Source organism: Poeciliopsis prolifica, unplaced genomic scaffold, assembly GCF_027474105.1.
Source record: "Poeciliopsis prolifica strain line A6 unplaced genomic scaffold, Auburn_PproV2 SCAFFOLD040, whole genome shotgun sequence".
NCBI classification, from domain to species: domain Eukaryota; kingdom Metazoa; phylum Chordata; class Actinopteri; order Cyprinodontiformes; family Poeciliidae; genus Poeciliopsis; species Poeciliopsis prolifica.
The window spans coordinates 1,894,588-1,910,206 of NW_026562415.1; the positions used below are offsets into that span (position 1 = coordinate 1,894,588).

The following is a 15,619-nucleotide window of genomic DNA, read 5'->3' on the forward strand; positions in this document are numbered from 1 at the left end:
AACAAAGCAGATTTCTCCTTTTCTTAAAGCTAAAACAAATGCAACTGTTTAGAAATTAAAATAATGCTGTTAGGTTAATTTAAACTAAACACAGATTTTGACTTAAAGTCGTTTTCAGGTTACTTCCCTTTGAGCCAAAGCATGATTAATGTTTTAATCTCCCAGCAATGCAGACTGTTTCTGTTATCGGCTGCCAACTGGTGCAAAAAATATTCTTCATGAAATTTCTCTAGTGATAAAAATTACACCATCAGCTATCAGAAGTATCATCAAATGGAAGCAAATGGGAACATAGGATGACACTAAGTGGATAATGTAATTTAACACTGAAAGCACCAATGGGATCTCTGGTTGTTGCTACATGTAAAACCATTTTGGATATCATACTCTATTTTGTGCAAACAGCTTGGAGACGGCCCAGCACTCATGAACACAGCAAAGGTGTTAGGTGTGCAGGAATTAGCATGGATAAACCCCTTTGAGGATATGTTAGAGAATAATTATGTAAGGCTGCGTAAGCCAACATCAGCGTCTGACCTCACATCTACTCTTGTGGAAGGATAGTCAAGTATTCCCTTGAACTCAAGCCTTGTTAACAGACTTCCTAGAAGAGTTTGTGGATTATAGGTGCAGTGAGTTAGTGTATTTTTCTATAACTATTTGCAAATGTAAATATCTTAAAATTTTTAGTGTATTAATGTGTATTACTACTTACTAGCAAAACAGCAGATTTGGGAAGTATAAACAGAACAATGTTTAGCTCCTTAGCTTAAAATGTTAGCATGTCGACAAGTGAAAAGAAATTTGGAAAATGCGCATTTGCAGTCTGGTCATAAATCAAACAATGAACAATTAGATTGTATTGTGGTAATTCATTCATTGTACATCTATTTTCGACAAAATATCTTGCAGTCAGTCAGTATTTAAGTGCTAACCACAGTGTTCCTCCAAATACCTAACTTATGACCAGCATGGATGTCAGACATCATCACTGCTCACAGCGACAACGCCTCAAGACATTCCTGCACTGTCTAGAATCATAAGTCAAATAAACAATGATCCCTTTGTGACTATATCCTGCTCTCTTGCCACGCTGGTATCACAAGGATTTTTCTGCTTTGTCAGAAAGAAAGTGCATTTATTGTGTTTGCGGCTTTTAGTTCTTCGCTTTTCCATGTGGATTAAGTAATGTTACAAAATGAGGTTTACCACCCTTAGCCTTTATTCCCACCCCTCCCCTTTTATTTCCTATCTCAATTTCTCACACACACTCACGCATACACACTTCATATGCCTGCAAGTCTAACTGCATGTCAGCTATTTCTACATAATGGCATTTTCCACCTCACCACTTCACAGGATGGATTATCCCCGTAGGTGGGAAACTGGTGACAGTGAAGAGACACACACACATGCACACACACCACTCTGAAGCTACTGCATACATTGGCAGATGTCTTTGGTGCAACACATCAGACCTACAGCTGGCTCACATGCTAGCAAATACACACTTTGATAAGACTTACAAGTTGCAGATTCTTGTCACACAATTTGCAATTGCACTCAACCAACCAACCCTCGTAAGTCTATGCAGACATAACCCCTCCACTTACCCTACGTATAGTTTCATCTTCTGACATTGCTTTCCCACAACTTGATATGCTATTCATGATGCACTATAGTTGACACGACTGCATAATGCATCTCCTCTTTTAAGCCTCTGTTGAATTTGAATGGGTAGATGCACAACCAAAGAAATGCACATGTGGACTGGTAACAGCCCGGCACAGGAGGTTGACGTACGAGTTTAAAAATGTCCACTAATCGCTTAATTTTTATTGCAGACAAGGAGAAAGGTAGGAGCACATTATGGTCCCTGGCCTTTAGAGGCATTACTTTACTTTGACAGAAATTTACCCTTTCTGTTCTTTAAAAACAGAAATTTACCTTTTACCTTTAAAGAGCAACAGAAGAACCTCAAAATCAGAGTATCTTGCTTAAATTCAGAGGTTCTGTCTGCAAGGGTTTTGTGATGTTGAAATGTATAACTACTCTGACATAGCATATCAAAGAGCAATCATATTATTGGGCTTTACATGTAAGCCTAGAATGGGCTACAGCTTTTTCACTTACCAAGGAAGACATTATCCTTTTTGTTAAAAACAAAAAAACAAGGTCCAAGTTTGTATCCTTTGCTATATAGATGATTAAGAGAGAATGAAGAGGTACATCTGTCTGTATCAGAGCGACAGATGGTTGATGTGTTGGGAGTGAATGAATGAGTTCCACTGAAGGAAAAAGTTAGTGAAAAAAAGGGGTGGAGGTAAAGCTGCAGCAACCTGATGGATCCAAGAGAGCTCAAATAACAGTCAAGGCTGGGAGATATTTTACAGAAAGGAGGAAATTGGTTCCAATTATGGATAAGCAATGACGCCACATGTTGCATCATGAAATGCATGGGTGCAAAAATAAACCGCAAAGCTCAAACATACTTGAATTTGTGGTTATTTATTTTTTTTAAATCCATCAAAACTTGTTGGCAAAACTCACTTGAATGAATGTCTCGCATGTTGGCACAAGCAACCAATATTTCAGAACCCCAGGCTACTTTTTTCCCCTACATTTCAATTTGCAGGAGTTTTTTTTTTTTTTTTAGATAAATATAAAAGCAAAAGATGAATCCCTGTTTGACTATATAAAAAAGAAAAATCATATACCCCACCTTTGCAGAGCATATTAATTTCACAATGAACACTGAATCGGCACAACACATATAATGTGTGAAAGTGTATCAAAGGTCTACTTTTATTCTTTATATCATGCACTCAGCATTTGAATGCTCATATATAAAATGGCTTGCAGAGCAAATAGTGACCCAGAAGAGTAAAGGAAAAGAAGAGGATAAATCTGTCATGTTTTACAAGCTGTTGGTGGTTTTACTTGCACGTGTGTGTGGGTATGTTTTTTCTTTTTTACATGTGAAGGGGCATTGGGTCATTTTTAATGATAGACCTGAGGAATGTGGTGACCTATTTAATAGAGCTTCTCCAGCTGTCAGCGCTGACATGCTGTAAATCTGCACACGCAACCAGGGGGCGAGGATTGCTGATGAGAAGATCCCTTAGTAAAACAGGATAATACATCCGATTACGCCACGTCAGTGTTTTCTGCATGAGTGAGTAGTCGCTGTAGAGTCATTCATTTCAGGTTTGATCATTTTTTACCCTCATTTTTCTTTAAGGTGGTTCTGAAGCTAAGCTATCATCAAAAGCCCAATGCTTTCGTACATCTCAAATTGTGTTTAAGAGTGGTTGTACCTGAGGCCGCAGGGGAAGAAAACACGACCCATGTATAGAGGTCTTGGTGGTCGCAGGTTCGATTCCCGGCCTGGTGACATTTGCTGCATCTCTTCCCTTTCTCATTACCCACTTTCCTGTCAAACTACTTCCAAATAAAGACTACTAAAGCCAACAAAACAAAACCTAAAGCAAAATATAAGACAACCCTGGAAGAAAGCCAGTTAGAGGCTGCAAAGAACTGGGGCAGAGAATCACCTTTCAGCAGGACAAGGACACCAGACACAGAAATGACTTTTGCATTTGCATGAGTTTTGCGTTCTATCCTTGATCAAGAAACACACCTGCAGTTTTTTGTAGAAATCAACAGAGCACCTGGGTGACATTTAGGTCCTGCAAAGCTTTTAAGGTCAAAAAATGTTTCTGCATTTAAAAAAAATTTAAAAATTGCCCCACTGCAGTTTCTGATATCACACTCACTCGCTCATTTTTATCTTTAACAGTGTTGTTAAAGATGTTTAAAAGTAATCAGTGGTCTGAACCCCACCCAATCATTTATTCAAAATATTTTGTATCCAACTATGAATCTGTTGATATATGAAAAAAAAGTCTCAATGTAATTCTCTGCACAAAGTTTTCTTTAACTCATATTAGTCCCAGTGCTGTTGAGTCAATGTTCTTACAGCAACAAATGTGGCTAAAAGATCAACTCAAGCCGAATGAATTGATATAGAACACAATAAAAAACGCATTTCACAATCAAGACTTTTGTTTAAAGAAATGAAAATGTTCTAATCATCAAAATCTGTATTATTAACATTTTTCAGTGTGTTACAATGAGAATTTCAAAACACATGATTAGTCACAATAATATAGGATGTTCCACCTTCTTGCATGAAACACCAAAATGTTCTCCAAAACCTGTGAGGAATGCAGCAGGACGGCCCAACGCACCACAAACCAACCCGGACATGGGGAGCGAGTGAGTCTGAGCGAGAGATGACATTCCAACGCGTGAAAAAGGTGTTGTAAACTTGTCTGGCTTCCGGGCCGTCTGCGTATCCTCACTGCCCCACTGCTGACCCTGACCACATGTTCGGCACATCAATCAGGACAACTCTCACTAAAAGAGGTCACAGAGTTCGAGCAAAAATGTAGTAAAATGGACTCCGCGCATGACGAGAAATATCTGCATATAACTGACCTCACTGAAGAGATAGATCGACAGAAATCCATCAAGATTGCTTACATTTTGTTAACGTCAGAGTGTATTGTGCGAATTCATAGTTGTTAGTTAAGCAGAATGCATGCGAGTGTCCATACATTCGCAAGATTTAACAAATATGTTGTCGGAAAAAGCAACATAATGTTTAGTTTAAAACACACCGAAATCGATCAGACTAAATCATTTTTTCATCAAAATAACGACCACTACGCTGCTGATTAAGAAGGAAAGCAGTTAAAACAGCTCAATGAGAAACTAAATTTGAGGAAAAACCATGACAGCAACTACACTTTCTTTTATTTTGAAGCAAAATCAACCATAGTGGACCTGGAGGAACATAATGTATGAGGGACGGTCGGTGAGGAGTTAACCCACAGCTGACTGCATGTGGACTGATTCCATCTATTAGTTTATGAAACTAACGATCCTCTGGGAGCATACATGAGAGATAAAAGGTGGAATGAACTGAAGCAGACTAATTAACAAAACACAAAGGAATGTTAACAAGATTGACATTAGAGAATCAAAACTCAAGAAGTAAGAACTATATAACATGACTTAACAAAAATAAAGAACAGAAAAGGAAAAACTCAAATGATAACCAAGAACTCAGCATCAATCACCCCCTTCAGTGCTTCATTTCTGGATGTTTGAAATAAAAGTACATGTTATTACAATAAACTACTTATATGGTTTTCTAAGAGATTGTCCATTCAGCATCTCTGCCTTCTGGCAACTGTTCAAAAAGTTCCTACTTCTAATTTGATCAAACAGGCATGTAATACATTACAGACCTCTTTTATTTCTCCTCCTTTCCCCCCATTTTGGCTTCACTGGTTCCATCAGGTTATGAATCACAATCAAACATTACAAAAGCTGCTGCTTGCTCAGCTCTAATTGTCCAATTTCTCTCAAATCATGTTGAACTCTAGCTCGGACTGGAAATGAAGTTATCCCTTAAATGGTCTCTTGCAGGATGTGAGGTCTTATTGGCTCATTCTAAAACAGGAGCTAGACCTTGATCGCTCTCTTCTCAGCTCTCCGCTATTCTTCTCTCCAAATCGGGACACATCACCTCCTGCTGCAGTGTGAAATCTGCCTCCGAGGCTTGTTTTCCCATGCCGCCATTTCATTAGCTCCCTGCTTCCTTTTGTGTGGCGTTAATGCAATTGTTGACAGTCTGACAGCATGGGATGGGGTGTCAGACAGATTTGATGCTGGTTTCAGTTTTTGTTCAATGCCGTCATGTTTGGGTTTCACACCGGGGATGGGGGCGGCCTCTCTGCGGCTTGAGGCTATTACAGTTGTGATCCACGTCCATAAAGCATAAAAATTGGGCAGAGTGCCCACCGTTGTCAGCTACAAAAGGTCTCCTCTGTGCCAGTGCTTTTAGCACTTCAAACATACGAAGAAACATATGTGCACTTTTAGAGCTGAAGTGTTTAAACGCAGCATATGCCACAGTTTGGCACAGAATGGGGGGAGGGAGAAAAAAACTAAAGCTGAGATAAGCAGCACAATAATGGTTTAGTGGTTACAGAAAATGTTAATTTTATTAACCCCGACTCTTTTTGACTAATAGTGAGAAAGCAACCGTCATGGCAACAGAAGAAAGAAGCGGGTGCAGCATCGTATCTGTTACTTTTCAGGAGGATGAGCTGCAGCAGAGCAGATGATGCACCACCAGTCTGAGCTGGAATAATTTGCAGAAATGCAAAAACTGTTTTCTGCTGGATCAGCCCTGATCGGTGACTGGACTGTCAGAAAAGGGTTACGAAAAATCCTATTGTTTTCTGGTCAGTGAATGCACCATACACTTTTCAGGAAAATCCTGAAAAGTGTGGTTGCTGTTAGTACAGTACTTAAGACTCCAATCAAACTATGGTAATGTGCCTTTCATACAAGGATCCGCTCCAAAATAGCTTGATTCAAAACAATTCTGTGACAAATTAAATCATTTTTTTGAACATTTCCTTTTGTATATGTCTATTGTGATAAGTTGTGTCACCGTCACCTGTGTCTTGTTCCGCTTGTCAAGGCTCTGTAAATATTCCAACGTTGATGATGACAGAGGAAAAGAATTTCAACTTCAGTCCAGATGATGAGGCCGGAGGGCGTAGCGGCTCATCCCGATGACAGAACCGTTTCACACATTTCACTAGTTCTGCTTTCTCTCTTCATTTGACCTGTTATTAAAGGAAGGAGATTAAACATTGTGAGTGAAAAGACAGAAAACTTATAAAAGCCAATTTAGAAATATCTGGTAAACTTGTAACTGTGCAGTTACTGCTTTTGGCAGCTTAGTACGTCAGAGAGGTCAACCTCAAAAGTTATTCACACCAAACCACCTTTCACTGTGATTACAGCTCGAAGAGTTGTAATCTAAAGACTGGGTCAAAATGTTTACACTGCAAAAAAAAACTCCTTTCCTTTAATAATCTATTAATATCTGTTTACTTAAGAGTATGTGAAATTTCAAAGCTTTCAGCTTTTGCGCATGCAACTGACTTCAGCCTTAATAGAACATCAGATCACTATGCGAGATTGTGTTTGCCTGACTGATGGAGGAACTGCATTTAGATTTATAGTGCAGAGAACTACGTGAAATGTGCTTGTGTTGTGGAATGTTACACAGTAGATAATGACATACAAATACACACGAGCAAACCCGCAACCACACGCGCACAGGCAGAGACAAGTCTGCTAAGAGCAGGTCACTGGAGCTCAGCAGCAGTACTCAATGGGATGGAAAATTGCTGGAGGGCGAAGCGTGACTATAAAAGCGGCTACTTTATGTGCACAATGCACAAACAGCCACATAATAAATTTGCAAGAGTAATGTTTGCGAATAAACAGGACAGCTAGCAGAGATGCCGTTTAATAAATGGTGTTGCACAAGGTCCAAACCAATGATGAAAATTGATTTACAAAAACTAAACACTGATTAAACTTGAACATTTGAGACAGCATTTTCGGTATGAATATTCTGTCGTACAGTATAATGTGGGACTGCTCTGCTCTCTGGTCAAACTGTGTGTGTACAAAGCTTTGTTTTATTCCACCTTCAACGACAGTGGTTTCAGTTTTCCTGATATTTATAAGCTCAGCATGGACTGCGTTTAATCCATAACTATTTGTGCTGATATAATGAACTCATGGCTTTTCAACATTTCTAAAGAAATACCTAAACCAAAGCTGAACTCGCACTCTGTGTCTGCAGATGAGCTATGCAGAAACTAAAGGCTTGAGTTCAAAACGTTTTGAACTCAAACCATTTTCTTGTTTCTCTAGAAAAATTATCAGTAGGCTTGACAAAAAAACAAAACAAAAAATCAACAATTGTGTCAAATGTGCTACTGAAAAAAAAACAACTTAACTTTAAACTCATCCACTGAATTCAACCAGCAAATGGTTAATGTGTATCAAAATTCATAACAGCAGAAACATATGGTGGAGGCGAAGGATTACAAAGATGGAACATCTGGCAGTTTTCACAACCTGTCATGTAACCTTTGTCCGCATAACCCACCTTTGTCTCTCCCCCCTCCGTTACAGTATAATGGCCTCTTTTGACTTTTCTCCCCCATTGTGTGTGCCCTTTAAAATGTCCATCTTTGGTTTGATTTAATTAGCATAACACAGCATAAGGGCACAAGGACAGCAATTTGTAGGACATAGGATAAACAGGAAGTGTTCGCTGAACCCTGTAAATTTACAGCTGAATTTGTTTCCCTTGAACTTCGCACATATTGTCAAACTTTAGTATACTTGACTGACATTTTATGTGATGATTTAACTTCAGATGACATTTTTGTGAATTGGAGGGCGTGGCTGGCATGCTGCAGGTCACACACCTGCCTGCAATCACCTAAGTGTCAGGAGACTTAAGGAGCTTTTGGACAACTAGTCTCCGCCTGCTGATGATCCTCGCTGTGGAGAGTCAAGCCCCCAATAATCCTCTGAGTATTTTGTCTTCCTTTGAGAAGTATCAAGTCTAGTTAGCTTGCTTCCTTAGCTTTACCTGAACTCAAACCCTTGTGTTTTCTGTGAAGATCAAGAGAATAATAATCTAGAGTGAGAACGTTTAGGAAGACTGGAACCGCCACACTCTGAAGAGCCAACAACTGAGAAAACCCCAAAAAGGCCTAAACAAAAATACTTCTGGTCAAGGGCTAAAAATCTGACACACATTCAAACATCCACACGTTCTCTCTTTGAAACACTGAGCCGTGCAACGTCAGTAAGAAACCCACGAGCTCGGTGACACGCCCCAGGTGTTTCTTCAAGTCCCAGGAGAGGTCAGCTCAGCCTGGAGGGCGTAGTACTCTTCTGATAAGAGAGGTGTGTGTTTGGACACGTCCACTACCTGCAGAGATTTCCCATTTGACACAAAGCCTGAGGACAGCCAGCCAATCAGATAAAGCAGCAGGGAAAATACAACACAGATTTGTGTGAAACTCCTTCCTCCCGAAATGCCCAGCTTTCATTTCTAAATAAATCTGCAACTGGTAAGAAAAAGCTAATAGTTTTAGACATTGCATTTAAATCACTATTGTTCCCACGATCCTGTTGCATCTAAAAGCCTCTGATCTATTTTTATCACTCGCTTCATTGAACGGAGAACATTTTGACAATATTGCTTCATGTTGTCTAACAATTATTTACTTCACTATAAAGAAATAGAATCTTAAAAAGGATGTTTTTTTTTTTTTGTTTTTTTTAAGCGGATGTTCAAACCAAACTCACTGAAAAGGTAGTCACTCTTGTGAGTCACTATTTAAATTTCTCCCATCTCCAACTTATGAGTTCAGTTAGTTTTCTCTCTGCTGTGTCATGTTGACCTCTTATGACTCCAGCTCATCATTTTAGGCATAAATTACTACGTTTCAGAAAACTTCTGGTGTCTCCCAAGTCGCTTTATGTGGTGGCTGACAGTTTCTACCTAAGAATCATTCCTTGGTATTTGTGCATGAAATGCTAGATGTCCCTGTGGTAACTGTGCATCAGACAAAACAGATTAAACAAAAGAAGGGAAATGCTCAGAAAATAACACAATAAAGGGTCAGAGTGAGACATGAAAGCACAAAAAATAAGTTTGTCACTGCACTCAACAGAAAGCCTGTGCAGCAACTAAATTTTTTAAGAGGACAATGACATTTAGAAACATCTAACTGCATTCCTTACAGCTATAATCACATAATGACTAATATTGTGCGGCTCTTTCAGAGGCTGAAAGATGAAAACGGAAGCACATAAAAACAAGCAGAATATTTATACATTTTATTGTGATGAAGTATTGATGTTTGCATCAATATAAGCTTATGAATAAAGCTCTTTTTATTCTCTGCTGAAGTGTCTTTTATTCAGATTGTGAAGCAGACTTTAAGTCACCTTGAATCCTAATCAAAAACGAAACTTTGATTCATTCACACATTGTCCTGTGAGTTTACCAGAGCTTTCAGGGAATCACTAACGTATTAAACAGTCCAAGTAAAAATAAATAAATAAATAAAAATACATAACAGAAAACACAAAAAAGTTTTTTTCCATGGTTTCCAGAATACATAATAGATTTAAATTGTACAGTATAAGGAGCTGTTGGTTGACGAAGAGTCAGAAAATGATCATTTCCTTTATTCACTGTCCAGTGAGAAGAGATCCATGTGGTCACCAGGATGTTCCACCCTCATGCAAGACTTGCTGAAATTTGCTGACCAACTACAACCTTTTTAGCCCTATAAATATTTCTCCAGTTTGGACATAAATGTGCTGTGCAGTCAGCAACTAGTTGCCTTGGCCAGTATACATAGCTTAACAGAAATACTATCACTATAACATCTTGCTTTGCATCGGAGAAACATCAACCTTATTCGTTTTCAATTGCTCTCACTGACTCCTCTACTTTCCTCTAACCGGAAAAAAACAAGAGAAGGCAAAAACATGCTGACTAGCTTTTCACCTTTTGATTCCGTTCACAATGTGGACGCTTGTGGAATCACAAGTCAGGACATAAAGATTCAGAAGAGACTTCTTTGAAAGAAATGCCGGCGCTTACTGATAAGAGTCTGAGGAGCCAATGTGAAAGTAAGAGAAAACCACACAAGGTGCCACTTATGTCAGCTAAGAGCAGAACATGGAGGCTGCATTTCAGAGAAATTGGAAAATTAAATGTTCTCTGTTCAATTAATCTTAGTTTCATTCAAGTAGTATGGTCAGAATCAACATACAAGCACAGATCCATCTCAGTTTGCATCGATAGGCTATAACTCTAGCAGTGGAGAAATGTTCAATCAAACAATTCAAATATCTAAGTGCTGTGAAAACACACAGTCTTTCTATCTACAAGTTATTTTATAATGATTACATCAACAATGTGTCTCCAGTCATAACTGAAGGGAAGATTGTTTAATAGTTACCACAGTAACCATTAAACAACATCAAAGGAAAACAAAAAAAACTTTTGTAATTTGTGCTGTTTTTGTCTTTATACTGTCTGCAAGTGATCCATCCATCCGTCCGTCTGTCCCTCCATCTGTCTCTCCGTCCGTCCGTCCGTCCATCCGTCGTCTGTCGCAAATCCAAGTTCGGGTCTCGGGGGAAGCAGCTTCAGAAGGGAGGCCCAGTCTTCTGAGACATCCCGACCAGAGTCTCAAGTGGCTGTGAAGGAGCAGCGGCTCTAGTCTGGGTCCCTCCCGGGTGACCGAGCGTCTCACCTGTCTCTAAGGGAGAGCCCAGACACCCTGCGGAGGAAACCCATTTCGGCCGCTTGTATCCGGGATCTCGTTCTTCCAAATGAGGGCGGGAACAGAGATCAACCGGTAAATGAAGAGCTTCGCTGTTTGGCTCGGCTCTCTCTTCACCACGGCGGACCGGTACAGCGCCGATCCGCCTGTCGATCTCCCGCTCCCTTCTTCCCTCATTAGTGAACAAGATCCAGAGATACTTGAACTCCTCTTGGGGCAGGACACCGGCCTCGACCCGGTAAAAGGCTTTCTACCCTTTTCCGGCTCGGGACCATGGCCTCGGATTTGGAGGCCCTGATCTCATCCTGGCCGAGAGCTGCTTCACCCCAGACCCTCTCTGGAAGAGACCCGAACCAACAATGCTGAGGAGAGTTGGGCATGTTTTTGTCCAGATGGTTGTCTTTATTTTTTTATATTTTAAATTGTGGATTTTCAGCATTATTAAAAGATCCACGAGGGAACCCAGTATCTTAATGTCCCCTGTTTATACATGGAGACATAAACATGCCCAACTCTCCTCAGCATCGTTGGGTTTGTCTCCTCCGGCACCATGTCTTCTTCCTGCGTCTTTTCACTTTTCTGGATATTTGCTCCCTCTTTTCTTGATTTTATTTTCTCCATCTTTAATTTCAAGGTAACAATTTCTTTGTTTAGTTCCTCGTTTTCAGTCTCAAGCCAGCGGCGATCTCTTGTCTTGTTTTGCAATGCATTGTTGGCCTGTTGCCTGATCGACGCATTGGTTTTTTCCAGCCGTTGATTCTCGATTGCCATCTCTCGGTACTCTCTTTTTAATGTTTCAATTTTTACTCTTGAAATCTCCAATTCTTCGTTCAGTGCCAGGATTCGTCGTTCTCTTTCATCCGCTTCGTCTCTCAGCAATTGGTTTTCTCTCACCAGATTATTCATGGTGGAGTCTCTTTCAGTCAGATTTTGGAGTTTCAAGTTAAGATTCTCCAATCTTTCTTTGAGGAGGATATTTTCCTCCTCAAACTCCTCACACCGTCGCTCCAAGATCTCCACAGTTTCAAAACACAAATTCTTCTGCTCCATTGCTGTCCTGTTTATCAAATGTCCTGAAATCGCAAATGAATTTCTCTGTCGAATCTTGGAATATAGAGACAGTCACCAATGACGTCACAGACAGGATGAGTGACATCACAGTTTGACATCAAAGCCACAAGAAGTCTGTTGCGAGCCGGGGCGAGGGATGTTTTTTTTTTTTTTTTTAACTTTATTCCCAGACACTGAATAACGACAGAGTGAAACATTTTTTATGCCTCAAGAAAAACAAATTCAGATAAACAGTATTTAAGAAAAAGCTAAGGGCCTTCAGTTCCAACTATACATTCAAAGCAGTTCAGATTTAAATTGTCTTAATAGACACTTTTTGTCAGAGTCTTTGATAAAAAACTTAAATTCATTGTAAAATGCAGCAAGGCATGGCTTTCCCTACCTGGAACAATGAATATGATAGAGGGGTGCCACCCCGGCCACCCCTCTGGCTCCGCCACTGGAGCAGTGAGTCCTCACAACACAGTATTTGTTGGGAAGATGGGCTTTCTAATATATGACACACACACACACCCCCGCATACACACACACACACACACACACCCCTACATGCGCACACACAAAATTAGAAAATCACAAAACTCCCATCACTGCATCTCAATCATTTAAAACCCTGCAGGCCTTAAAGGAATTTCTGGTCTGAATGAGGCTCTCACACCTGCACAATAAAATTTCTGCTGTGCACAGAAAACGCTAATAAAAACTGTAATTAATTGAATTTGTTTTCCCAAAGAAAATAAATAAAAACAGCACTCACATATTGTGCTGTAAACACAATATGCGAGTGTTTATAGCACTGATGGAAACAAAGGAAGTTAACACAAGTCGCTATCAGCCTTTTGAACTCTCTGCCCACTCAATACTATAGTACATCAAGGAGTTAAATGCTCCTAAATCTGCATTTTGTATTGATTATCACAATTATGCACTATTACCATCCTATTATCTGCACTGACTGCCTTTAATTACACCGGAGAACAAAAGGAAGAGTGAAGTTGGAGAGGGAGGGAGACGCTGAAAGTGAGAACGAGACACTTACACGGAGAGACAGATGAAGTGAGACGCCGCACCCAACTAATTAAAACAGAAAGTTTTTGTTTCAACGCTCTGACAGGGAATGAAAGTGGAGGGGAATTAATCTGCCTACAGGGAGCGCCAGCTATACAGACACACACACACACACACACACACCCACACACACACACACACTCAATGGGCCGTGGACTTACAGCAAAAAGCACTGCAGAGTGCTGTTGCCATCGTTACCGACTGGCAGCACATCATGCGACAGAGTTAATGCAGAGGTGTGTGTTTCGTTTAAGCTTTCATTGTCGCAGCAACCTGACCTCACCCAACGTCTTCGGCGTGAGCGCGCAGAGCGAAAGGTCACGCAGGTTACAACTAAGTTGTTTTAGGTGAAACCTTTGCCAACTCTTAAAGAACAGGTGGAAAACTATCGAAACAGAAAAAAAGATGAGATTCTGGAAGAAGCTTTTAGATGCATCGTTTCAAATCACCCAAGAGAAATTGTGCTCAGGTGAACCACTGAATCTCAAGGAAAAGACTGACACCCGACTAATTAGGAGCAATAGCATATTTGCTAAAACACTTCTTCTGTGCTGAGTTTGTTTGACAGTAATATCATATTTAATTTCTGAAAATTACACCACCAGACAGAAACATAAAATTATGTGCAAATCCAAATATTAAAGGCTGAAATAAAAATATAAAAAAGACTTAAATAACAACAAGATAAATTCAACTCTTTTCCAAATAATAAATACATATTTTTATTTATTATTGCCTTAAGAAACCCATATTTACTGTAAGGCAGGTAATGTATATACAGTGGACCTATGAATTCACAGCTTCCCACTAAAAACTAAAATCCATGAACACTTGAGACGCCATCTGAAAACACTTAGAACCGACTATTTTAATAGCTCAGCCACCACATGCATCTTAAAGTGGAACGGGGAGGGGGCGTGTCACGTAAAATACTTATGAGCTCTACATCAGGTTACAATGAAAAACATTCCTGGAGTCTTGCTTTGATTCTTTCATGCACATTTGAGGAATAGTTCAATCACAGCATTTAGCAAACACCTGGTGGAACTGCTGAGGTTAGAACTACTTCTCAGAGCAACGCCCCTAAAAACTATTGAAATGGCATCATGAGAAGCATTGTCATGATGACGTGCTGAAGGCAAGATATCAGAAAAATAGTGCAAGCTTCTTAAAGAGACACAGGTCAATTTCCAGGCATCAGATTACAAAGTCAAATTTCTTGTAAGTCATGTTTGTATACAGAGTTTTATGACAACAAGAGGCAACAGATACTTGATTGTGCAATAAGAAACTAACACCATTTTAAGATGCATTAAAACACACAGTCTTCCAGAAACTAACATCTCCAGTTTTACTTACATAAATGTAATTGTTGGAGGAAAGGTCTGAAATTTCCATAAAGACACGTTTAAGCATTGCAGAAAACCTTTGATAGCTTAAAAGGAGGACTAGGGTCACGAAATGTATTACCATGCAAGTCAGATCTAAGCACACATATCCGCTTTGGTTTTATTTCACCTGTCATTCTAAACCAACACACAACTTATAAGCATATCATTACTGTCTCAGTGAGATTGTCCCACTCTGGAGCGCTGACATAGAGAGATGTAATTTTCTGCACCAATATTTCACTGTGGATGCATTCCAATTAAATAAACGAGGAAATCCGAAGCTGCGAAGAATCCAGAGTTCAATCAAATCTGGAAAACATTGATTTGGTCTCTGTGGGATGAAGTGTTTGTTCCTGCTGATTCCTCCTTCAGTGCACTGAGGGTCAGTTGTCGCCATTACATTGTGCTTCTAACATAGCATTGAACATTCGTAAAGTGCTCTGAAGTCCACTTTCAACTTTTAATTTTTACGAGTCTTCAAAAACAAATCTCTGTGAAATCAAACAGTTTCTGTGTTGAGATGTTGTGGCAGTATCTCACAACGCTGCCACAATATCTGTTTCCAGAGGTTCTGCTGTCTGAATAAGAAAACAGTCATCAGGGAGTTTTGTTAAAATGGGTGGAGATGGGAGAAATTAATCTAAAAAACACTGAAAAACAGCAGAATGTGTTCTCACTACTGACAACTCTGACTATTTGCTCAATTAGTTTTTTTTCTTTAAAAGCGTGAAAACCATTACACCAAACACTTATCTTAAACGCACACTTAATGACGACGTGTTTGCAGTGTGCCTTTCCTGATAAGAAACAAAGCTCGAAGTTTTG

General features: G+C 39.7%; 1 protein-coding gene across 1 annotated transcript in view; it reads right to left on the reverse strand.

Moving 5' to 3' along the window:
• col7a1l (collagen type VII alpha 1-like) overlaps nucleotides 1-2,252 on the reverse strand; it is a 59,759-nt gene extending 57,507 nt beyond the window's left edge. The window contains 1 exon segment of the mRNA XM_055054620.1: nucleotides 2,134-2,252. The gene's annotated coding sequence lies outside the window, so the exon portion shown is untranslated.
• Nucleotides 2,253-15,619: the final 13,367 nt, after the last annotated feature.